A 26021-nucleotide genomic window follows, 5' to 3' on the forward strand; every position below is an offset into this window, starting at 1 on the left:
AATCACATGTACTCACAATTTGTTGCTCCTTACTCCAGATCATCAATTGAAGAAACAAGAAAAAAATAAAATAAAAAGAAAAGAAAAATCCAAAACCAGAAAGAAGGGCAAAAGCTTTGAAAAAGAATTATCCCTTTGCTGGGTGGTCACGACAGGTAGCTATTCTGTGATGAACCACCTGGGCCTAATTATCTTTGAGCTAAACTAGTAGCTCAAAGAAGATAATTGAGGAAGTTTACCATTTAATTACTGTTTAATTTTAATAAAACTGATCAAAACAAGGGGTAACTATTATCTTCTAACAGCCAATCAAGACAATGTGTCTACCACAATTTACTCTTATTTTGATTGTTAGAATTACTTCCTCATTCAGCATATGGGGGTAAATGGGGCACAGAGCCAACTGCACTCCTCGTCAGAGGGAGCCTTGCCCTTTTTTGCACGCGCGCCGTTTCGTTTTGTCCCGGCTAATTTATCACCTCGGAATGCTGAACATAGCATGACTAAGCACAGATGAGTGCGTTCCAGTCAGTCTGTACCAAAGTTGAGTTCAACTGTTGAGTTCAAAATGTCCAGTGTGGTATGATGAACTGCTGAGTTCTAAAAGACTAGTGATTACAACTGCTTTTTCAGTTCCTCTTAACTTGTGACCTTAACAGTTTTGCAGAACACATTCGTTGACAGGGTCTAGTTTTTTATGCTGACAAAACATTGATTTTAAAATAAACTGTACCTCCTATTTGTGAATAAAATCCCTTCAAAGTTTTTTGCTCATAATACACCACACCAATACTGATTAATATGAACATAAAACCCAAACCACACTCAAATAAAATACATGTTATGTCAAAACCACGTTTCTTGCAATCTCATGGTGACATGTCAAAACCACATTTCTTGCCACCTCATAGTGACAGGCCAAAATACTTACTCCCGTACTCCATCTAAGTATGTGTGCCATGGCAAATGAGTGTGTGCTGTGTGTGCGCAACTGTGTTACCGTAAATGGATGTATGTGTGTGTGTTGTGCTTGTGCTGGCTTCTGGTTCACAAGTTTATTAACCAATTATGGGGCATGTTTAAACGCTAATGAAGTTGACACTTACACCAAAGACATTTCAGACTAGTGTTGTGTGACATACCAGTTTTGTGTGACATAGCGATTATCTCAAACTATCATTGCATCATCGCATTCAGTTGTTAATACACGTTACAGGTTCATATCATTCATGTTAGTGACATCAACAATGTTTCATTTTTTTGTGACATCTATTCAGCCCTCAGCCCGTGTTATCTGTCAACATGCTGTTCCATTTGCTCCCTGGTAGTCTCGAGCTTCCCGGATTTCTTCTCCTCCAGCAGTTGTCTGGCATGCTTGAAGGGATCTTTGAAGAAACTGGCTCTCTCTTTCTGCTTCCGTTGACTACGCTTTCGGATGCGTTCAGCTCTGCGGAGCCTAGATAGCCTTTGTCTGACCTCCTCCCACAGAACTTTCAGACCTTCTCTCTCTGGCTGGGTTGCCTTCCTCCAGCTCTTGCGGAGTTGTCGGCGTCTTTGCACAAGCTGGGCGATCTCCCTTTCCCTCCTCCCCCTTTCCCTTTCCCTTGGGGCGGTACTCTGTTTGGAGGCGGCTTCACCAAACCTGTCTTTGCAGGTCTGGTATATAATGTCCCCAAACAGGTTAAGCTTGGCTTCGACGCCTCCGTGCAATCTTTCCCCCAGAATCTTGATCAGGTCTGTGTCCAGAGTACGCCATGCCTCTACTTCATTTGACTTTGGCCATTTGAGCTTGTTCCTTCTTGTCGGTTTCTTGGACTCTGCCTGTGGCTCTGATCTATGCGAGATGGTAGGGGTTGGGTATTGGTGCTCACGTGGGGGCTCATCCTCCGCCGAGGGGCTTTCTTTCTCAACGGCCTCTGTGCTTTCAACAACGTTGGGTCCGTTAGCGCTGTGGTTTTCTACCTGGCTTCTGCTCCCTCTTGTCTTACCCGCTACCGCGGTGCAAGGTTGCTGTTGGCCTCTCTGACCACACTTTGCCTTCCCCTGGTGGATTCATAGTCCTCTGTACGTGGTCACCTTTTCCCATCCACAAGCACACTTTCGGAGGATCTTCTCTTCACTAACCGTAGATCTGATATTCTCGTTATCCGTTTCCGTTGCCATTGTTGTTACCGTGCGGTCCGTCCTGTTAGGCCCATCTTCCATCCCGCCTCTCGGAGAGCCTGCGGGCTGTCTTTCCTTTGCTTTCTTTGTAGTTAAGGGAGGGTGTCCCACTTGCGAGAGACTAGTGGGTTGGGTAACTGGCCGCCCACTCCCGGTGCGGTCTTTCCCTGCTGCCATCCAGTCTTTCCTGGCTGTCCTCCAGTCTTCCCTGGACTCCAACTGCCCTGTTCACAGTAGTCACTGGGTTCTCCAGAACTTCGGTTAATATACAGGTTGGTGTTATTTCCTGCTTGGCATTGCTGCCTGTCGCACCTCCTCCGGTGCCCATGGGTCAGCTGCAGGGTCATCAGCCAGATACCCAGCCCTACTTGTAAGTGTCAATATTGAAGTTTTAAAAATGTTCACAAAAATAAGTGATAAATAATAAGTCTTTCTAAAACTAACAATGACACCAAATACTCAAATAAATAAAGCTAAATGAATTAAAATAAAATTCAATGCCACTATTAACAAATAAACATCTAGAAATAAACAAAGTGCAAGCAAGTTAGTAGAGGCCCTACAGAGGCACATGTCTCCATTTCTGGGCTGCAAAATCGGCTATCAGGTCATCATATGACAGCTTTTGTGCAATTTCCGCATTTATGTTAGGGTATGAAATGCTCCTTGAACATATTGAAGCATTGATCCTGTATTCAGAAATACAAGACAATATTCAGAGCCATTGATTGCATTTTCACGGGTGGCAGCACTCCATCACCCTCATCAAGCAGCAATTACACTTTAGAGCTCTGAAGTTTACCCAAGATGTTTTTGGGGAGCCAAGCCAATGTTGATTTTGGTAGGTGTATACTGCCACCCTATGGACGTGACAAGTAGTTTAGTTAAAATAATGAGTGACACGTTGTAGGCCTTATTTGATGCATCGATTTTGGCATTACATTGACAGTGTCCATTTTAATATTTGAGATTACAATTTTAATAAAATGAATCTTTCATTTTATTACAATGTGTAGCCACATGTTTATTCTCTATACAAGTACAGCGTGGTATTAGCCTTTGTTTTTTAATTTTTTATTTTTTGTATATTTCTTCCCACTCAGGTAAAGAACCATAAAATTGTAGCGAGCAGTGACGGGAGTCGGAGGCAGAGTGTTGAAGTCCGGAGCCAAAGACCGGCGGTTTATTGATATCAGCTTCTCATCGTTTAACAGCAACAACAACTCACTCTGCGCGAGGCTCACAGACCTACCAACATTTTGTTCTTTTATCCTTTCATCCTTTCATCCCAACAAACTCCCCCTTCGTCCCAACGTTCCGTGGGTGAATTATGTTCTAATCACTACAAAATATTCTGCAGCCTTATATACAAGACAGTTACACCACTGACCTGGATATATGACTTGATAGCCGATAGCCCATCCACGCCAATGCAAGCCGTTGAAGTCACAGGGCGGCCATCTTGTTACTGCCATCTCGCGAGAAGACAACTGTAAACTACACGGTATTCGTACAGATGAGATATATACAGCTCGTAGAGACCGGAGGCGGGGTGAGGGATTTGTACCGGGTGCTCACTATATTTTAACAAGTTTAAAAAAAATAAATATAACAAGTTAAAAAATAAATTAAAAATTGGACAGGTATGTACTGCTGCTTTGATTAATCATGTAATTTATACATGTAATTAAGGCAAGTTGTAAAATGTCTGAAGTCCTCTTGTTTTATGTTTAATTCATTTAACACACCATAAATCATGCTGTTTCTTACTTAGTACTGTTTCAAATGTTCTCCAATTTTGATACTGTACATGTATAGTATCGTATGCCGAGAAACATTTCTTCGGCCTCGCGACCTCAAAATTCTTGGCTTATCGGCTATCCAGTCATATATATAGATCAGTGGGCAGGTCACGTGATTGTCTTTTCGAGAAAATGTTGATCAAACAGCTCTTCTACTGTCGGCCACAGCATTAAACCAACAACCGATTGCTCTTGCAAATTGATATTTTTTTCATAGTTAAAAATAATAATAATAATTCCCTCAGGCATCAAGTACAACATCAAGAGGTAAGTTTATCGCAGCATTCTATTGGTCCCACGTGAACCACGTGACACAAAACATACAACACACAAAGATCTGAAAGCATTCGATTGATGCAGGTTGAAAAAAAAACAGTTTACGGAACTTCATTATTATCTGAGTATAGTTGTTTGGCGTGTCGGCATGTGACCATTATGATGAGGCGATGTGAGCAACCGTAACTTAAGGTTGTAGTCTCTGGAATTAAGACCTCGCCCCTTTCACTGTGTTGGTATCGCTTCTCGGCCTTTTGGCTAAGATCAAGTGTAGTATCTGTTCTTATCAGTTTAATAGCTGATACGTCCCCTATTCGGGGATCATATATTAAATTGTTTTTTGGAACATGGAGATGGAACAGGGGCTTGCTCAGTCCTCTCCACGCATGGACCTGGTATTGCAGTACTTCCAGGAACGGTGCACCCCCTGGCAAGGTCGATGTAAAAACATTTATCATTTGTTTAACCCACCAGTCTTATCTCCATCATTTTAGCGTCTGTATGTACGTTGTGCACGCGGAGCCCACTTCTATGGCCTTCCCCGTGCCTGCGTGGGTCTTCTCCGGGTACTCCGGTCTCCTCCCACATTCCAAAGACATGCACGGCAGGTTAATTGGGCGCTCCCAATTGTCCCTAAGCGTGCTTGTGAGCAGTGTTGGGAATAACGAAGTTTAAATACAACGGCGTTAGAAACTGCGTTGCTTTTTCACTAACAGAGCAATCAAATTAATTACTGTTCCTATCGTTACAACGCCGTTAGCGTTACTGATAATGTAAAGTGCCGCATTACAAAAATGTGGTTTCAGGAAGCGCCGCGGTGTCAAGCTTTCGCCCAGCTGACAGACAGCTCCACATCAGTGGGGGTGGGGGAGGGGAAGTTATGTTTATTGTTTTGATGTAGTCGGGTAATTTGTCTGTTTTATTCCAATTCGAAACGTTGCATGTTTTACCGTGTGAATGGGCGCAGTTTAATGTTATGTTAATTATCAAATTGCTTGTGTATGACGACGCGTTGTAGCTGCCTGCCTTCAATTTATTTTCCTGTAAATATCTCCACTTTCTGTTCATTACTCTCAATTTAAATTAGTCTTAAATGATGCACATTGACTGAGATGTTTCATCTTCCCAATATTAAATCCATATTGAGTTTTATAAGATTTTTAAACTGTCAATGTCTGCTTCACAAATTGATTTTTTTTACACTCACGTCTCCAGTAGGTGTCGCTCCACACTGGCTCTCGCTACTCATCGTTTCCTACATAGGTGGATGATGATAATAATCATCATCCACTGACGACAACCATAAGTGAATGATCTTTTAACTCCTACGTTAGTATTGGGGAGGCTATTATGCTGGCTCATGGAAGGTGTATACACTACACAGGATGGTGTATCGATCAGAATACAGGAGAATGCGTTATTCTGATATTTCAGACTCTGTTTCACCTGTTTCATCTACATCCATTTCACCTGTTGCTTCAACCCGCTTGTCTCGACCTCATTGTCTCCACCTGTACCCTCATCTCCTGAATAACCAGTAAAGAATCAACAAACCACCATAACGCATTCTCCTGTATTCTGATCGATGTTGATTTCAACAGGTGAAATGGATGTAGATGAAACAGGTGAAACAGAGTCTGAAATATCAGAATAACAATAATAAGGGGATGCACAATATTTAGATGTCACACAAATTATACAATGACATAATAAGTATTTATATGCCTTAGAAACTCCATAAAGGACAAACACAAAGAAAACATTGCCCACGCAATAGGTATTATATTTATACTGCTCAAAATGACCTACTACAGTCATTTAGAATTCACTTGAATGCACGTAAATGTTTTACTGGTCTATGGGGACCTCTAGCGGCCACCAAGAACAGTAAAATAGCCAGTTGGTAATGGCGACTGTTACAGAGCTGTAGCGTCCCGCGGTTCACTTCTAAACTCCGTATATAGCCATCGAAACTAGCATACAAGTTGGAAATACACATAAACAATGCAACAATAAACATTTCTGACTTACTTTGTGGTCATGAACTCTGTCAAACGAAACTACGTACAACGTGATCAATCCGACTGCTACAGCACCGCTGTAGCCACCTGCTCTCTACTGAACTGAACTGCGCATGCACGCCCGACACATCGTCATACGTAATCGCGTAGTCACATGCCATGGGGAGGCACAACAATACAAACAAAGTTCTGATTCATGTAAATAAACACTCAACAATAATACACTATTTCTAGGAGCCTTTTGTACAGTTAGCGTGAATTGAAGTATAAAGTTCCCTCCAAAAACCCGCTTCATCGCCCAGCCAGGAAAATCACATCATGCATTGGAGAGTAATTATTAAACAATATAACATGGGACTTTCTGCTGTTAGCTGGGCTAATTGTTACGACCAGCAGACAGTGATGAGGACTTACTTTATTCTTCAGAAACGTCCTTGTATTCCGATGCGTGTGTATTGTGGTTCACAATTTCACGTGTTAGGAAACCGTCACTTCACATAGTGTGCGCGTGAATGACAATCGCGCTGGCGTCGTATCCAACTCATACTTACCTGGCAGGGGGCGATACCATGATCAAGAAGGTGGTTCCCCCAGGGTGAGGCTCAGCCATTGCACTCCGGTTGTGCTGACCCCTGCGAATTCCCCAAATGTGGGAATCTCGACTGCATAATTTGTGGTAGTGGGGGACTGCGTTCGCGCTATCCCCTGATAAATTTGTTTAAAAAAAATAGGGAAGCTATTTTTTGTGCTGGACTTCTGACGCTTGCAATGAGAGTTAGTTCAGTTTATTACCGTCTATAGGTCGCTTGCACATCGTAATGCATCATGGGAGTTTTTTCTTCGGGCGCCATCTTGGGTGTCCGCCGGTTCACAAGGTACACTCGTGAGTTACACGGTAGAGCTTATCAACCTGATGTCATTTACGCAGTATTTTCACGATTTACCGGAAGATCAAAAACAACGATACAGGCAGAAGGTGTCTCTGTGTGGTGGGATTGATCCTAATTACGTCCTGACCAAGGGTGATTTTTTTTTTGACGGAGAAAGCTTGCTGGCCAAATGTGACTTCTCTGGACATTTTTCACTACCTCGTGTTGACAACATGCTCCATAACACGCCAACAAATCCCTGGAGGCTTACAATTATTTTGTAAGCGGGTGGATACAGAGTGTAAACTTTAACATCGCATCAGAAGAAACTGTTGCTGTTGCACGTAAGTAAACCACATGGTGTTGGTAATTCTGCACACAAAAATGTTGATTTGTTCTCAGGCTTCCTGTTATCATTGTGTTTACATGCACAGCTGGGTTTACCTGATGTGGTTTTTCTAATCATTTTATAACAGGCAAATATGGCAGAGCGTATAAGAATAAAAAGTAACTATGCACAGCCTCCCCGTGGCTTAATTAAATTTAATGCTACCCTTTCACTAGTTACGTTACTTAATCAACTTATTCTAAATGGTTAAGGTTAACCACTCTCAGAGGACGTATTTTTAGTTTCAGTTTCCAGTACAATAAAACGTGTTCATGGTAACTACTGAGCATACTGACAGCTTTTCTTATGATCTCACGGTTAAGGAGGCTGTCACAACACCCAATTTCTGTCTGGTGCCGGATGGCAACAATTCCCATCACTTGTCACGACAACACCAATATTATTACCAGGTATGTATGGCTTTACTTTTTGTAGTTTCTTATTTAATTCTATGTTTCATATTTTCATTACAATGTTTGTAATATTTTCAGATTCAGGCACAGATGAGTTTAACTGGACGGGACTTCTGCGACTTTGTGGTGTGGACAAAGTGTGATTGAGCGAGTCCACCCAGATCGCTCGTTTTGGCCAGCTGGAAAAGCCAGAGTTTTTTTTCCCCAAAGTCCCCTCCTTACCTGAACTGCTCGGGAGAGCATTTACTAGATCAGCAGTGGACTTCCAGTGTTCCTGCTCAGCCGCTGTCACCTACCACTTGCTCATGTACTTCAAAGATGCGGAATAAAGTAGTTTTTTGTGCTGCAGCAGATTGTAAAATCAAATGATATCACTTGAAGTGTGCCAATCTAGACTGCCAAAAGGACAGTGGTTTTGTGACAAGTGTGAAACAAGGATTATTGGGAAAACTGAAACACAGTACTGGTACTTGTCTTACATTAAACAAATTTAAAAGAGAGCAACTTTTTCCTCTGTACATAGTATAATGAAAGTCATTGCGTACCCCATCAACATTACATCATACCGTCATCAGGATGGTAGGCACCTGTGCTAAAATAAATACATTAATTAACAGTTCAATTTTATCCCTGAAATTACTACATCTGATCATTATTCACTTCATTTTTTGTGCTTTTAGAAATAATAGAGATTTATGCCATTACTTTAAGAGGGACCATATTGCACATTGAGTCAAATCCTGTCATTTGTTCTATGTATAGCTTTGTAAACAAACCCAACAATAGAATTTGTATAATCGCTGCCTTTATTAGCGCCAAACAAACAGTCGCATGTTGTCCTCCTCCAATGCTTTGATGCTCGCCTTCGTTTCCATCATGTCATTGGCAATCAAGTCGGTGTGGCATGAGATCCCTAAAGAAATAATAATAAATAAATAAAAAAGATCACAAAAAAATACGGTACCAGTAAAAGGTTTAATATAGTACAGTAGTATAGTTTTTTTGTCAGTGTAAAAGAAATGTACACATTTTGTTGCATTTTTTAATGTATGAACATTGCTACAGGCAAATACTTATTTCTATAAACACTTCCAAATGTCTCTAAAATATAAGGTGCGTGTACACACACAAACAAACACATACATTCACTCATGCATACAATATATCATGTAATGAATTCTGAGTGATGTCAGCAGTACTTGAGGGTACAGGCTACTGGAGCCATCTGGCTGCATAACTGCAACAAACTCTCTGCCACTTCGAGTCGTCTTTTCTTTGCTTGTCTCTCCTGTGCACGTTCATATCTTGGCACCGACTGGGCTGAGACATAGATGTTGTAACTTGGGACCCAACTTTAATGTTGGAGCCCAGTCGGGATGATTGGACAGAAAAACGGGCGCAGGGCGACCTGTTAAAATAAACAAATATATAAACAAATAAAATATGGAAAGACTGGTTATTTTGCCGCAGTAGGGTGGCCGTGAATAAGTTCTTTAGCATGATGTGTAGGGTACCGGGGGTCTGTTTTCTTGCATCACCCCCTTCTGTCTCTTTTTTCCAAGTTTACATTTTGCCACCAAAAAACATGTTATCGGCATTAAGAGCCCAAGACTAATCAATCCAATTTCAGCAGTAAACACTTTGCACTGGCACTACTTGGGTGAAAATGTTCGATGTTAGCTTTCGGCTAACGTCCGCTAGCCAGCTTGTACTACCGAACTTGCTTGCTCATGAATCCAAAACATAAGCAACTTGCCCATATATGGGCGGTCGAAACGTTATTAATCCTCATGCATTAAATGAAGGTAAACAAGCTTACCGCTCACAAAGTGATGGCTGCACACACGAGCCCAAAGTAACGACTTCCCTCCGGAGTCCGCACTCCTCTGTCTCCAGGCCCTGGTTCCTAGTTATTTTCGGAATTCGGAAGAAAGGCCGACCATTTTCCCCCTTGGCTTTGTTCGAACAGCCAACGATGCAGCAACAATGTACCATTTTAAACGCAGACAACAAACGTGATAGATACGTGTCCGAATCATTACGTAAATGGAGGCCACCCAGCATGGCGACTACGACAAATCCGAGGCGGAAGTGACGACATGTGCAAGCGACCTATACATGTACAGTATCGAAAGTGGAGAACATTTGAGACAGTTAACACACCCGTCACCATGGGCGGGCCATAGGGGTCCGTGCCCGCCCACCAAGATGATTGTGCCCGCCCAGTTGAGGCATGGATCTCTAAAATGGTTCTCCTTTTATTATTATATTTTTCCATTCATTCGGTTTAGTACTCTTATATCCGAGTGTCAGTAAACGCAACACAGGTCTCGCGGTGTCGGAGGTATGTTACGTTTGTGTCAGCTGCTTCAGTTCATTGCTTCTAATGCTCGCCACTCGCCGAATTGTTCTTGTTTTTGGCGTCGGCTACGGTCAACGGTGGCCGTTTGTACAAGTAACGTTTTCTGGCGGCATTCTTGCAAGATGTCACAATATGAAGAAATAGTGGTATGGTTTTGTCTGATTGATTTGTCTTATCTGTAACAGCCATCACAGTCTTACTGAAAATAATGCTAGGTATGCCTTACGCTGACTTATACGCATATGCGACAAATATGTCAATGTTGCGTTCAATGCAAGAGTCATGTACATTTTGTACAAGTGAAGCTGCATGTTTCTGAGGACGCTGGCGCACAAGACAAGTGAGGAGGGACATAATACAAACTTCTTTCGTGTCGGCAACTAAAGAGTCACTTGGAAAAAAAAAAAAAAAACTACGGGACCCACATATCGTTTTGGCATCTACAATGAGGTAGGATTTTGCTTTCCTTTTTTTCTTTTTAATTCTGCTGCAGACACCGTTCAAACAGGTGGCCCGTTCGAAGCAATATGTCAGCACATCCGCCCTATTAGATGTGGCAATTGTATTTGCCATTACATCGGCAAAAATAGTCAGATTGACTTTGAATGGGATAATATAATCAAAGGTAATAATAATTCCTTATTAATCCAATGAGCTGTGGCTTGATGATACATCTCCAAGGAGAAACAGAAGGGGGCATCTTTACAAATAGCTTCACTTTGCCTCATCCAATATGGCTGCAGCGTCAACGTACTCACGACGCCACTGCAGTCTACTTTATGTGTGTGTACTGTAAATGCGGTATATGGTAATACTGTCAGCGGGCACCATTCAATGGATAGATGCACGACAGTGCGACATAAATTGATCCAAATATATTGAGCAAGTTAATGCTGTCAGTTTGGTATTCATAATAATTGGGCCCGCCCATGCATTTCATGTGCCCCCCTTAAGCCTGGGCTCTGGTGACGGGTCTGAGACAGTACTTGGTAGAAAGTTAGAAACAGCATGATTTATGGTGTTTTAAATGAATTAAACATAAACAAGAGGACTTCAGACATTTTACAACTTGCCTTAATTACAAGTATAATATGCTTAAGGATGTTTAGTACAGTAGGAAACTTGTTAAAAAAAACATATATATATATATATATTAAGCTGATTTTCCTTTACTCATGTTTTGAATCAAAAATTGATATTCGTATATATTACCTGCATAATTAGTAGTAGTAATCCGATAGATTTGGATTTCTTGTGTTCAGAGTTCAGTTGTTTTTATGTTTCCCCCCCCCCCCCCGTCGCTTCCCATTGTGACAGTCCTCTCACGATTACACCTGATCTCACAAAACTGAACAGAAGAATGTCACAGTGTCACATCGTGGCATGGTTATGCAGACAATCGGATGCCTGTATTGTGAATACGGAACACCCGATAGACTGGGTATCGCAAATCTGTGCATGCTTCAAGGTAACATTGCCAAACAAAATTACATTTTATACAGAATGGCTCATTACTTTGCAGCAAAAACAAGACCACGATGATAGCCAATTATCAATTTTTTTCATCAATGTCATCTGGCAGGTCAGATAAAATTGGCAGTTGGCCCGTAGCCTGCAGTCGAGGGTGTCAATATTAAGCCCAATGGACTCTCTTTGATAATAAAGAAACAGATGAGGTGACCGAGTGGTTAAGGTGATGGACTGCTAATCCATTGTGTTCTACACGCATGGGTTCGAATCCCATCCTCATCGTTGCTTGGTGTTTTAGACGCTCCTTCAGAGGATGTGGATGGCGCTCAAGAATATGAGGGTAACAGACTGTCTGTTCTTCTAATCACCAAAACAGACGGCACAGAAGAACTGGCTTCAATCAGCCATGAATCAGTGTCACATAGTCATGCAGCCAATCAAGTACCTTTATTGGGAATACAGACAGCCGATAGGCCGCATAACACAAATGTGCAAGTTGGTTGCATAGTCACGTGACAATGTGACACTGATTGCCTGCTGGATGAAGCCGCTTCTTCAGCGCCCAGAAAGTCTGCCTGTAAAGGTTAGTAGAAGCACTGGTGATAAAGGACAGTCCAGTACTTTGTATTTCTTGAGCGCCATCCACATCCTCTGAGGGGCGCAGTTGAAAGTGATCTCAGAGAAGCAGCAGTGTCGAAAATGCGATGCCACGATGAGGATGGGATTCGTGTAGAACACAATGGATTAGCAGTCCATCACCTTAACCACTCGGTCACCTCATCTTCTACTGTTGCGTCACAGGGAGTCCATTGGTCTTAAAATTAATTGGATCTAGCATCCAGCCCGTGGGCCAAAATTGGCGCATCAGCAATTATATCTGGCCTGTCAAATGGCAATGAAGAAAATTCTGATAGAGATCTCACAATAGTCGCGGTGTTTAAAGTTATATGCTATCATTGTGGTCTTGTTTTGCTGCAAAGTGATGAGCTGTTCTGCTTAAAATATCGTTTTGTTTGGCGTTGTCGCGTTGGGCACTGGTTCGCACGTCCGCCTCCCAGTTCTGAGGACTCGGGTTCGAGTCCGGGCTCCAGCCTTCCTGGGTGGAGTTTGCATGTTCTCCCCGTGCCCGCTTGGGTCTTCTCCGGGTACTCCGGTCTCCTCCCACATTCCAAAGACATGCATGGCAGGTTGATTGGGCACTCTGAATTGTCCCTAGGTGTGCTTGTGAGTGTGGATGGTTGTTCGTCTCTGTGTGCCCTGCAGTTGGCTGGCAACCAGTTCAGGGTGTCCCCCGCCTACTGCCCAAAGCCAGCTGAGATAGGCTCCAGCACCCCCCAACCCTTGTGAGGGAGGAATAAGCGGTCAAGAAAATGGATGGATGGATGGATGAAGACCAAATTTCATGTGAGGACCAGCATAGAGTATCGTGAAATCTTTATCTCCTGGTAGCATGGAGTTGGATTGAAATACATTTCTGTTTGCAATAGCTGTGTGAAGAATGTACAGCAATGAGGTAATTTATCGGTTTTCTTGATTGTATTTTGCGCCAATTTACACTCAGCGGTCCAGCAAAAGCAGATGAGGTGACCGAGTGGTTAAGGTGATGGACTGCTAATCCATTGTGTTCTGCATGCATGGATTCGAATCCCATCCTCATCGTTGCTTTGCATTTTTCAACACTGCTGCTACTGTGGCAACACTGAGAACTGCGTCCCTCAGAGGATGTGGATGGCGCTCAAGAAATACGAGGTACAGTGATACCTCGGCTGACGAACGCTTTAGCTCACGAACTTTTCGCCTCACGAACATTAAATTCGCGAGAATTTAGTCTCTGCTGACGAACTACTTTTCGGCGGACGAACCAAACCACGCGGTCGAACAGCACCACGGTGGCGGCCACGAGAAGCTTACGCACGCTCACGGCGTCCCAGTTCGTCACCCCCTTTCTTTTAGTGCGGACGCGGTTTGTGTTTGATAGACATTTTGAGTGTACTTTTGCTATTATGGGACCGAAAAAGACCCCACCACAGGCTAGTGTTAAGCCTAATGCTTACCAGCGAGGGACGGCGATTTGACGGCGCGTTTGCATTGTAGTCAATGGAGTTCGCGCCACTAAAAAAAGCGAAAGTGCCATCACGTACCTCAAAAAAAGAGAAAATCGTGCCACGGCTGTTTAGTCCCAGGAAAGAGGTGAAAGTAGTTGGCGGTGCTCACTTTTTGTTGACTCGCTAAAGTGCTCCACTTCCTTGTTCACCAAGGGACACGCCTCCTCCGCTCCGGTGAGCACGAAAGTGCGAATGAGCGGCAACCGTTCCATAAACACTCTACGCGGTGAAACGCTCGCGAATGAAGTAAGTCTACCATTGCTACTATCCTTAAGAACTACCATCACAAAGTAAAATAAAACGACTTTATTATACAGTACAATTTATTTCTTTAATTACAATACAATAGCACATTTATTATACATAAAATAAGGTATATTTTTGTGTAGTTTTAAGGCTTATTTAGTAGAAAATTATGTTTTATAGGGACCTGGGAACGGATTATTCTCATTTTAATGGTTTCTTATGGGAAATAAATGTTCGGAAGAAGAACTTTTCGGCTTACACACACTCTCTGGGAACCAATTAAGTTCGTGAGCCGAGGTATCACTGTACCTGACTCTTTTGTCACCAGTTCTTCTACAAACCTTTACAGACAGACTTTCGGGGCGCAAGATAAGCAGGGAATCAGTGTGTTATCGTCACGTGACTATGCAACCAACTTGCGCATTTGTGTCTGTATTCACAATACAGGTGCTTGATTGGCTGCATAACTACGTGAGGAAGTGACACAGATTGGTGTTGGTTGCCCCCCCACCACCACCCCCCCCTCCCCTAGTAGTTTGTTCCGATTAGGGAAAGGGGGAGGGGGGTGTGGTGCACTTTATGCGTCAATCGCAAATTTGGCAGAAGTTTATTCTTGGATATCTGGACATGTCATCAAAAAGGCATCAAGCAGGAAAAGAAAAAACAATGAGATGATGCTCGCGTGTCACTTGCAGGTATGACAATGACAATTTGTTTATTTTGTAGCAGCTACGTTTACATGACCACAGTTAGCAAAAAAAACCCAAAACACTCCAAACCGCCGCAGTGGAATGGTTGTGACCAGCACGTTCATTATACGGTATGTTAAATGGAATGTGACGAGACAATATTGTTTCATATGGAACGGACAAGAGCGGCATGTACTGGTGAAAGTGTCATTTGAAAATAATAATAATAATCATCTTAAGGCTAAGTAGATTTCCTCATTTCATATTCATAGTTTTAACATTATGTCCAGAATTTTTACATAGTGCCCTATCAGTCCTTCTCTAAAAAGGTAGATTATTAAAATTTTCATGTACCTGTGTTTTAAATATAGGCCTGCACAATACCATAATCCTAATCAATTTAGAAAATGTTTGTACCATGGTTGGTTCAAAACCATATTTCATTGTAGAATCCCTGAATATTGTCTTGTATTTCTGAATACAGGATCAATGCTTCAATATGTTCAAGGAGCATTTCATACCCTAACATAAATGCGGAAATTGCACAAAAGCTGTCATATGATGACATGATAGCCGATTTTGCAACCCAGAAATGGAGACATGTGCCTCTGTAGGGCCTCTACTAACTTGCTTGCACTTTGTTTATTTCCAGATGTATATTTGGTAATAGTAGTGGCATTTAGTTTTATTTTAATTCATTTAGCTTTATTTATTTGAGTATTTGGTGTCATTCTTAGTTTTAAAAAGACTTATTATTTATCACTTATTTTTGTGAACATTTTTAAAACTTCAATATTGACACTTACAAGTAGGGCTGGGTATCTGGCTGATGACCCTGCAGCTGACCCATGGGCACCGGAGGAGGTGCGACAGGCAGCAATGCCAAGCAGGAAATAACACCAACCTGTATATTAACCGAAGTTCTGGAGAACCCAGTGACTACTGTGAACAGGGCAGTTGGAGTCCAGGGAAGACTGGAGGACAGCCAGGAAAGACTGGATGGCAGCAGGGAAAGACCGCACCGGGAGTGGGCGGCCAGTTACCCAACCCACTAGTCTCTCGCAAGTGGGACACCCTCCCTTAACTACAAAGAAAGCAAAGGAAAGACAGCCCGCAGGCCCTCCGAGAGGCGGGATGGAAGATGGGCCTAACAGGACGGACCGCACGGTAACAACAATGGCAACGGAAACGGATAACGAGAATATCAGATCTACGGTTAGTGAAGAGAAGATCCTCCGAAAGTGTGCTTGTGGATGGGAAAAGGTGACCACGTACAGAGGACTACGAATCCACCAGGGGAAGGCAAAGTGTGGTCAGAGAGGCCAACAGCAACCTTGCACCGCGGTAGCGGGTAAGACAAGAGGGAGCAGAAGCCAGGTAGAAAACCACAGCGCTAACGGACCCAACGTTGTTGAAAGCACAGAGGCCGTTGAGAAAGAAAGCCCCTCGGCGGAGGATGAGCCCCCACGTGAGCACCAATACCCAACCCCTACCATCTCGCATAGATCAGAGCCACAGGCAGAGTCCAAGAAACCGACAAGAAGGAACAAGCTCAAATGGCCAAAGTCAAATGAAGTAGAGGCATGGCGTACTCTGGACACAGACCTGATCAAGATTCTGGGGGAAAGATTGCACGGAGGCGTCGAAGCCAAGCTTAACCTGTTTGGGGACATTATATACCAGACCTGCAAAGACAGGTTTGGTGAAGCCGCCTCCAAACAGAGTACCGCCCCAAGGGAAAGGGAAAGGGGGAGGAGGGAAAGGGAGATCGCCCAGCTTGTGCAAAGACGCCGACAACTCCGCAAGAGCTGGAGGAAGGCAACCCAGCCAGAGAGAGAAGGTCTGAAAGTTCTGTGGGAGGAGGTCAGACAAAGGCTATCTAGGCTCCGCAGAGCTGAACGCATCCGAAAGCGTAGTCAACGGAAGCAGAAAGAGAGAGCCAGTTTCTTCAAAGATCCCTTCAAGCATGCCAGACAACTGCTGGAGGAGAAGAAATCCGGGAAGCTCGAGACTACCAGGGAGCAAATGGAACAGCATGTTGACAGATAACACGGGCTGAGGGCTGAATAGATGTCACAAAAAAATGAAACATTGTTGATGTCACTAACATGAATGATATGAACCTGTAACGTGTATTAACAACTGAATGCGATGATGCAATGATAGTTTGAGATAATCGCTATGTCACACAAAACTGGTATGTCACACAACACTAGTCTGAAATGTCTTTGGTGTAAGTGTCAACTTCATTAGCGTTTAAACATGCCCCATAATTGGTTAATAAACTTGTGAACCAGAAGCCAGCACAAGCACAACACACACACATACATCCATTTACGGTAACACAGTTGCGCACACACAGCACACACTCATTTGCCATGGCACACATACTTAGATGGAGTACGGGAGTAAGTATTTTGGCCTGTCACTATGAGGTGGCAAGAAATGTGGTTTTGACATGTCACCATGAGATTGCAAGAAACGTGGTTTTGACATAACATGTATTTTATTTGAGTGTGGTTTGGGTTTTATGTTCATATTAATCAGTATTGGTGTGGTGTATTATGAGCAAAAAACTTTGAAGGGATTTTATTCACAAATAGGAAGTACAGTTTATTTTAAAATCAATGTTTTGTCAGCATAAAAAACTAGACCCTGTCAACGAATGTGTTCTGCAAAACTGTTAAGGTCACAAGTTAAGAGGAACTGAAAAAGCAGTTGTAATCACTAGTCTTTTAGAACTCAGCAGTTCATCATACCACACTGGACATTTTGAACTCAACAGTTGAACTCAACTTTGGTACAGACTGACTGGAACGCACTCATCTGTGCTTAGTCATGCTATGTTCAGCATTCCGAGGTGATAAATTAGCCGGGACAAAACGAAACGGCGCGCGTGCAAAAAAGGGCAAGGCTCCCTCTGACGAGGAGTGCAGTTGGCTCTGTGCCCCATTTACCCCCATATGCTGAATGAGGAAGTAATTCTAACAATCAAAATAAGAGTAAATTGTGGTAGACACATTGTCTTGATTGGCTGTTAGAAGATAATAGTTACCCCTTGTTTTGATCAGTTTTATTAAAATTAAACAGCCGGGATAGTAAATGGTAAACTTCCTCAATTATCTTCTTTGAGCTACTAGTTTAGCTCAAAGATAATTAGGCCCAGGTGGTTCATCACAGAATAGCTACCTGTCGTGACCACCCAGCAAAGGGATAATTCTTTTTCAAAGCTTTTGCCCTTCTTTCTGGTTTTGGATTTTTATTTTTTATTTTTTATTTTTTATTTTCTTGTTTCTTCAATTGATGATCTGGAGTAAGGAGCAACAAATTGTGAGTACATGTGATTCTGTTTGGTTTGAATTTATGGTGTGAATCATTACCTCTTGTCATTAATCAACATATATTCCTTATTGCACAAATTTTGCCTTGCTATTGGTTTGAACACTGATCAAGTAATAAATCAAGAAAGACAAGATGTGGTTCAGAGTTTTCATGTGTGTTGTCACATTAATCATTGATTTCTTAAACCCTACCTTCACTTTCCTGCTTTAACACTTTTCTCTCACTATTTGAGTCATACTTAGAGATACCTTATTGAATAGATAATAGTTCCATCTACATGTTGGCTGCGTTCCCAAAATTCCTGAAAGGTTATTTCGGCTTACATAAACAAATAAAACAAGCCCTTACGGTTCTAACAAGGACAGTAAAACATATTTAGGTCATTCTAAGTGCAACCGATCATAAGGAAAGGAGCCGCTGTAAAAAGAGTGTGATTAGATTTATATCCTTAAATCATCAAAGGTTACTCTTTAAGGGTGTTAATCTAATGGAAGCCGGGGCTGACACTCTAAAACTGGGGCGGTGAGAACCTAAACGAATCCTTTTCGACGCCAGCTTGAAGCGTCCCCGTCATCTCTGTAAATCCCGTGTTACTACGGTTTGAGATAAAAGGGGGGCCTTAACCCTTTGTAACGGAGAGTTGGCCAGGTAAGCGTGATCAATGTCAAAAGGCAGTACAGTGATCTGCTGAGAAACGTCCCATTAGGTACACCAGGGTACGTGCCTCAGCCTGCGCCACCGACAACTGAGTTCAACATCATGCCCCCGAAACTCAGCGAGTTCAGACAAGCTGTGAAGAAAGCAAGATCATCATCAGCACCAGGCCCCAACAGAATGCCCTACAAGCTTTATAAGAACTGCCACAAGGTACTAGAATTGCTTTGGTACCTAATGAGAAAAATGAGCGAGATCTGCTCATCCGCTGTGAGTAAGATGGATGGAAAAGCCAATTCATACATCAGAAAGTGGCTGGGGCTGCCACGGTGCCTTTCTGAGACGGGCCTCTTTGGGAAGAACGCACTGCAGTTGCCCCTGCAGTCTATCAGTTTGGGCTTCATGCAAGAGAAGTCCAGGCTGGTTCTCGAGCTAAGAGAGTCCACTGATCAGTCAGTGAGGAACGCCAACGCCAAGGTTCCTACTGGCCGAAAGTGGAACGCCCAGTCTGAGGTTGACCAAGCTGTCAGTAGGCTGCATCACCAAGAGATCCTGGGCAGAGTCCAGGCAGGAAGAGCAGGCCTAGGATGGGGAGAAGCACCACGGTTCTGGTCCAAGGAAAACCGCAAGGAGCAAAAGCAGATGGTGGTGGCGGAGGTAGCAAGGATGGAGGAGGAGCGCTACAAGATCAAGGCCGTGTCACAGGGCCGACAAGGAAGCTGGACAACATGGGAGGGAGTTGTCAACCGAAACATCAGTTGGTCCGACCTGTGGAAGATCCCACAGGCAAGGATCAGCTTCCTCATTCGTGCAACTTACGACACGCTTCCCTGTCCTCGTAACCTTCACCATTGGTTCGGCAACGAAGAATATTGCTCACTCTGCAGCGCTCCCAACGCAAGCCTCCAGCACATCTTGTCGGGCTGCAAGACTGCACTCTCTCAGGGACGCTATAGATGGCGCCATGACCAGGTCCTGAGGAAGCTAGCTGAGGTGCTGGAGGGGTGTCGACAGGGCTGCAAAGAATCACCATCGGCAGAGAACCTTACCAGCTTTGTCACAGAAGGGGGGCAAAGGTACACCAGGCCAAGAAACATCATAAGGCCCTTTTCCCCCGGCCATGAGTGGGACATGAGGGTTGACCTCAACAGGCAACTCCGGTTCCCCACAGAGATCACCACTACGTCTCTCCGCCCTGACATCGTAGTATGGTCCACCGAGGCAAAAGTGGTTCACCTCATCGAGCTGACTGTACCAGCAGAGGGAGGGATCGAGGCTGCATTTGAGCACAAGAAGGCCAAGTACTCGGGGCTGGCTGCTGAGTGCCGGGAAGTAGGCTGGAAGACCACCATCTACCCAGTAGAAGTTGGCTGCCGAGGCTATGTGGGGCTGTCTGCCACACGCCTCTTGAGGGAGGCAGGAGTGACTGGAGGGAAGCTCCGGAAGGCAATAAAAGATCTGGCAGAGGAGGCAGAGAAAGGCAGCTTTTGGCTCTGGCTGAGGAGGAAGGACAGGAGCTGGGGAAAGAGCTAACCCCGACGTCAGCTGCAGGGGGTGACAGGGAGACGTCCCTGTCACTGCTCCGCCCCAGGAGACGTTCCAGGATTAAAGGGGCGAAACGTCAATGACTGGTGGTTCCTGGCTGATGACCCTGCAGCTGACCCATGGGCACCGGAGGAGGTGCGACAGGCAGCAATGCCAAGCAGGAAATAACACCAACCTGTATATTAACAGATTTCCAGAATCGATTTAATTCGATTCACAAGGGCCCGATTCAATTCATGATTCACAACGATTTTCGATTCAGTTGAGGAATTCATGCAGCACATATTTTAGACAGTCAAAAGTACCAATGCTGCAAAGAGTAGAAACTTATTGCTCTAATTTAATGCATTATGAAGAATATGAATATTTACATTAGGAATTGAATCCATTGCAGTTACATTAATCTGTTTCATTTAACATGGCCTGATAAAAACAATAAATAATAATTTAAATAAATTACAACCACAGCACAGGCTGTGTAAATAAATTGACAAAAATGGGGGGGTCGATATATTGATACATGGATTTATGTATCGATATTGGGATATGAAAAGGTGTATCGATATGATAGAGATATATCGATATTTCAAACCCAGCCCTACTTACAAGTTATTTTGTTTAATAAAGCAAAACTGACAAATACTCAGATCAGTTCATTTCTACCAGCGGAGGGGTGATGGGGTGTGCGGACGGAGTGTTTTTATCCACAAAACATTTATGCTTAGGGCACCAAAATAGCTAGCGCCGGCCATCAACAATCAACAAATCCATGTTCTGCCATCATTGTGGTGATTAAAGACACTCAACCCCATCTCTGGATTCGCTGCAATCTTTCTAACCGAAGATTTAGGCCAGACGAGTGTAGACCCAGCACACTTTCAATAATATTCCACAACCGTTGTTTTTAACATGCGCATCGAACGTTTTGGAGCATTGTGATTTATGAAGGTGTTCAAATTCACATTTTTCTGTTCACAGTTGAAAGTCCCCTTCAGTACTGGGAATCACAGAAATATACGCGTCCAATTCTATACAAACTTGCTATCTCATATCGATGCACCCCTGCTTCATCAGTACCATGTGAAAGAGTTTTTTTTCCAAAGCAGGTGAAATTCTCTGCAAAAAAAAGAAACCGCCTGAGTCCAAAAACTTCGGAAAAAATAGTTTTTAAATAAAAATGAATAAGCACTTTATCCCTTGTGCCATTTGCTTAGCCAAATATGTAAATTAGGAGTTGATTGTGCAGGGGGAAAACAAAAAAAAAAAAAAAAAAAATGAGCCACGGCTTTGGAAAACTGGGGGACCGTCAAAATGCGAGTGTGCCAACATTTCTCAGCCATTGCATGAGGGAGATAACTATTATAATATCCCTGGAATCGGCGTTAGCCAACCGCGTAACATTAATGTACATTATAAGTGACATTTTTGGACCGATTGGACACTGCATGTATTTTATTGCAATTTCCGTGATTTCTGCATGAAATCCTTCTATGGACATTCCTCGACGGTGCCATGGCCATGAGAAAGATTTCGCACCCCAAATCCACCAGGTGGCGGTAGAGGCCAATTAATGATTTTCCTTGCAAACGCCGCACTGATTCCAGCACGCCATATTCCACACAGACTTATTTCTTCGTGCTTTTTACTGATTGTGCATTCGACAGGATGTTAGTGGATGCGCGTGCACGTTAGTGGGCGCGCGTGCGTGTTCGTGGATGCGCGTACACGCGCGCCACTTATATTTTTGTGCAGAAAAAGGTATTGCGAGCTATTGACTTATGTTTCGTGTTGGGATATGCTGTTTGTTTGTCTGCATGGACGTGGGAAGCACGTTCCCTAGTGGGAGGGGTCGAATGGCAATGCTCTTTGCCGTTGTTATGTCCCCAAAATGAGCCACTGTTAGAGGTGGGCGTCGTTGCAATACAGCGGTTTTCCTCAGTGTGTGAAGGCTGTTATTTAATTTTTTTTTTCTCTTTCTTCACTTCAGAACTTCAGAATTAATAGCGTGCATATTCCACACGCATGCACAGTTCGATCATCCATTTTGAACAGCCGAGCATTGACATTTGCTCTGCCAAGGCTGCAGGGGGCAGGCGTGCCATTGTGGCCAAACGTGCGTGCAACGTGGAGGTGACGTATTTCCCTTCGTGCATTCTTCAAAACATGGCAAGGAGCATGGATCGGTGAAAACAATAAGCAGAAGGGATAAGACAAAACAAAAAAAACGTTTTTTTTTTTCAACTTATGAAGTGTAACATGTAACGGTTGTCGAGATGAATTCCTCGTCGGTTATCTTATCTGGCCGTTGCATTTCTACGTGTGAAAGTGCTAAGCTTCGATTTTTATTCGGCTAGTTTGTATTCACAACAACGTGCTAACGTGCTAAGAGGCTAACGTGCACGAGACATGAGCTTCCTGGATCTAAGGAAAAGAACGGCGATCGGAGACACAAAAAGCTGCAAATGCAAGTTGGCAAGTAAGTACTTCTACAAAATAAACATAAACGAACATATGAGCACGTCCTGGAATGCCGCGGGGGCCGTGTAGCTTCCCAACGGTATGTAGCTCGTCGCTGTGTTGACTTCCGTTCGCCGGATACAATTGGATACAGGCGGTGTAAATTTATCCGAAAAACACACACGATTTCCGGGTAAAGTAAACGGACGGATCGGTGTAATGGAGCTTTTTCTTTCCGTTATTTGTCCGGAACCGTACGTCCTACGGGGAAAATGACACATATCTGACACATATCTGGAACCGTGAGCACAAGAGATACGTGGCTCGTTGAAGTGCGACGCCGGATACGGGGGTGTAAATCGGGCCTTCCTGTACCCGAAAATCAAACACAATTTGCGGCTAAAGTCACGGAGGGTCCCGGTGCCGCTCCGGAGCCCCACAAAAAGTACTTTTTTCCCCAAAGTTTTCTATCAAAGCTACCGTGTTGCCTGATGCTCTAACTATGTCATATGAAAGATTCAAATTTATTTCTTTATTATACATATATACAACACAGTTAATTTTCTTCATAATCTATTATTTGGCTTCTGTTGTCCTATGGCGGGGGGAAATAATAATAATAAATAAATATACTATATTTATGCATAGTTTTGATGCCAATGAACATTTTGGGTGGTTGAAAGAAAAAAAAATGTTAAAAAATGACTTAGTTATCACACCTCAAAGTAGAATTACTTATTTGGCTAAAATGTACTCTTCGAGGGTGTTCTGAGTTAAATTGCCATTGTCAAAAAATTTGGCATGCATTGAAAAAATTGTTGTTATAACTTATTGCCTTATTCGAAGCTCTAATTATGTCATATGAAGTATTAATTTTTTATTTATTTTTTATACATGTATACAGCACAGTTCGTTTTCTTCATAGTCCATTCTTTGGGCTTGTATTGTCCTAAGAGGGGGGAATACATAAAAAAAAAAAAAAAAACTTCATATGTATGGATAGTTCTGATGCCAATGAACATTTTGAGTGGTTGAAATAAAAAAAAATGTTAAAAATTGACTTAGTTATCACACCTCAAAGTAGAATTACTTATTTGGCTAAAATGTACTCTTCGAGGGTGTTCTGAGTTAAATTGCCATTGTCAAAAAATTTGGCATGCATTGAAAAAATTGTTGTTATAACTTATTGCCTTATTCGAAGCTCTAATTATGTCATATGAAGTATTAATTTTTTATTTATTTTTTATACATGTATACAGCACAGTTCGTTTTCTTCATAGTCCATTCTTTGGGCTTGTATTGTCCTAAGAGGGGGGAATACATAAAAAAAAAAAAAAACTTCATATGTATGGATAGTTCTGATGCCAATGAACATTTTGAGTGGTTGAAATAAAAAAAAATGTTAAAAATTGACTTAGTTATCACACCTCAAAGTAGAATTACTTATTTGGCTAAAATGTACTCTTAGAGGGTGTTCTGAGTTAAATTGCCATTGTCAAAAAATTTGGCATGCATTGAAAAAATTGTTGTTATAACTTATTGCCTTATTCGAAGCTCTAATTATGTCATATGAAGTATTAATTTTTTATTTATTTTTTATACATGTATACAGCACAGTTCGTTTTCTTCATAGTCCATTCTTTGGGCTTGTATTGTCCTAAGAGGGGGGAATACATAAAAAAAAAAAAAAAAACTTCATATGTATGGATAGTTCTGATGCCAATGAACATTTTGAGTGGTTGAAATAAAAAAAAATGTTAAAAATTGACTTAGTTATCACACCTCAAAGTAGAATTACTTATTTGGCTAAAATGTACTCTTAGAGGGTGTCACTGATTCCAAGGCACAAGGGTTATTTTACCTCATTTCACATTTTCACTTGTTGCATAAGCACAAACATAGACAAAGTAACACAGAACAATTCATGTTAAAACACCCTTCAAATATATATTCTTTTGTATTTAGAGCATGATTTACACCCCACCATTTTATTGCATGCACCAAGCATGTTATACATTTTTCTCCACATGATGGCGTAGTCGAGGAAATGAATCATCTGGAAGCCCCGACGTGTGTGTGAAGTAGTGATGTGCTTCTCGGGTCGAATCCCTGAAGCGTGTGCCGAGTAATGCAGATGAGTGGTTCATGAACGGCGTGTCAATGCGTGTGTTGATGACGTACGTGGTGACGTTTGAAGCCCCACGAAGCAGGTGTACCACGTGACTGATTCAGGAAATGAGTCGCTAGGTTTGAGTGTATTTCGAAATAAAAGCGGCAAAGAAACGCTATGGATTCCCCTTCACTTTTTGTGTCGGGTCCCTTCTTGCGCTACTTTTTTTTGCTTTTGGCATTCGATTTGACGAGCTTCTTTTTGCGATGGAACCAGCAAGAAAGAGATTTTCCCTTGTTTAGGAGCACTTTGAGCAGATCTCACCTCAGAAGGTAATGCACTGTAATTACGGTACTATTTTAACAGATTCCAATAATAAAATAAAATAAAATGTGACAACACATAAAATTCACATTTTTCTGTTCACAGTTGAAAGTCCCCTTCAGTACTGGGAATCACAGAAATATACGCGTCCAATTCTATACAAACTTGCTATCTCATATCGATGCACCCCTGCTTCATCAGTACCATGTGAAAGAGTTTTTTTCCAAAGCAGGTGAAATTCTCTGCAAAAAAAAGAAACCGCCTGAGTCCAAAAACTTCGGAAAAAAATAGTTTTTAAATAAAAATGAATAAGCACTTTATTTTACCTCCTTATTTCACATTTTCACTTGTTGCATAAGCACAAACATAGACAAAGTAACACAGAACAATTCATGTTAAAACACTCTTCAAATATATATTCTTTTGTATTTAGAGCATGATTTACACCCCACCATTTTATTGCATGCACCAAGCATGTTATACATTTTTCTGTCCACATGATGGCGTAGTCGAGGAAATGAATCATCTTGAAGCCCCTACGTGTGTGTGAAGCATTTCACTGCAGGGTTTCACTGCTTTACGGGGCTTCATTTTGCCATCACTAGTGTGAAGCATTTCACTGCAGGGCTTCACTGCTTTACGGGCCTTCATTTTGCCATCACTAGTCAGATTGTTCTTGTATGTTTTGTGCACGTGGTTCACCTCGACCCAATAGACGGTAATAAACTGAACTCACTCTCATTGCAAGTGTCAGAAGTCCAGCACAAAAATTAGCTTCCCTATTT

The 26021-nt window shown here is 42.5% G+C and overlaps 1 long non-coding RNA gene and 4 other non-coding genes across 5 annotated transcripts; all 5 read left to right on the forward strand.

The window, feature by feature from the left end:
* The first annotated feature begins 4479 nt into the window (after positions 1-4479).
* On the forward strand, positions 4480-4670 carry LOC144008179 (U2 spliceosomal RNA). Its single transcript, XR_013280703.1, has one exon. It is a non-coding gene; the product is annotated as a U2 spliceosomal RNA (small nuclear RNA).
* A 2135-nt stretch (positions 4671-6805) lies between these two features.
* LOC144008188 (U1 spliceosomal RNA) lies at positions 6806-6970 on the forward strand. Its single transcript, XR_013280711.1, has one exon. It is a non-coding gene; the product is annotated as a U1 spliceosomal RNA (small nuclear RNA).
* Positions 6911-9348, forward strand: LOC144007974 (uncharacterized). The gene is made up of 3 exons (XR_013280490.1): positions 6911-7475; positions 7843-7929; positions 8011-9348. It is a non-coding gene; the product is annotated as an uncharacterized LOC144007974 (long non-coding RNA).
* A 2616-nt stretch (positions 9349-11964) lies between these two features.
* On the forward strand, positions 11965-12046 carry trnas-gcu (transfer RNA serine (anticodon GCU)). The gene has a single exon. It is a non-coding gene; the product is annotated as a tRNA-Ser (tRNA).
* A 1295-nt stretch (positions 12047-13341) lies between these two features.
* On the forward strand, positions 13342-13423 carry trnas-gcu (transfer RNA serine (anticodon GCU)). Its single transcript has one exon. It is a non-coding gene; the product is annotated as a tRNA-Ser (tRNA).
* Positions 13424-26021: the final 12598 nt, after the last annotated feature.

This window comes from Festucalex cinctus, chromosome 19 (genome assembly GCF_051991245.1).
Source record: "Festucalex cinctus isolate MCC-2025b chromosome 19, RoL_Fcin_1.0, whole genome shotgun sequence".
NCBI lineage: Eukaryota > Metazoa > Chordata > Actinopteri > Syngnathiformes > Syngnathidae > Festucalex > Festucalex cinctus.